The sequence below is a fragment of the Octopus bimaculoides genome, chromosome 17 (assembly GCF_001194135.2).
Source record: "Octopus bimaculoides isolate UCB-OBI-ISO-001 chromosome 17, ASM119413v2, whole genome shotgun sequence".
Lineage (NCBI taxonomy): Eukaryota > Metazoa > Mollusca > Cephalopoda > Octopoda > Octopodidae > Octopus > Octopus bimaculoides.
Genome location: NC_068997.1, coordinates 48,818,767 through 48,819,533, shown reverse-complemented (window position 1 = coordinate 48,819,533; position 767 = coordinate 48,818,767).

Below are 767 nucleotides of genomic sequence, written 5' to 3'. Positions count from 1 at the left end.
ACACCTGTCTTCGTCTTTTGCTTTTTTTTGTAAATTCCATCTATATATATATATATATATATATATATATATATATATATATTAGGGTGATGCAAAATAACTTACCATTTCAAAAACTTGAAGACACCCTATAATTTTATTTAATTTCAACGCGACATTTTTTCAATGTAAACTGGTAAAGATTCAAAGCAGTATTCGAGAACTGAAGTCAATTTCTTCATGTCCTCATTTTTCGTTAGCTGAAGTGAGTTTCAGAGTGGTCGCGCACCGTAAGCACGTAGCAAATACTTTAATTCTACTTTTTCACCTAGGTATTATATTGCCATTCGTGAACATACCAATCATATTTATCTCAGGAAGTTTCTACGTTTTCCTTCAATTTCCTTACACCATTTATGTGACTGTTTCTGACAAGAAATATCGCTTTCATGTAAAACAATTATATTTTGTAATCATTATCCATAGTCTACTTCCAAAAAACACTCTAATAGCTCTACTTTGCATCGCCTGCAAATTAATATGGTTTGTGATAATTTAAGTGCAATGAACTCCACAATAACCAGCCTTCAATTTGGTTTTCTGTTCCTAGGTTAATCGGAAACATTGATTGTTGTACTACTCATAAATCTTCTCGGCTGTTCAATTATTTGGTGAAAAATATACCAGCAAAGCATCTTAAACCGTCCAAAGGATGGGTGCATTTATATATATACATACACACACACACACACACACACACACACACAACACACACACACACACACACA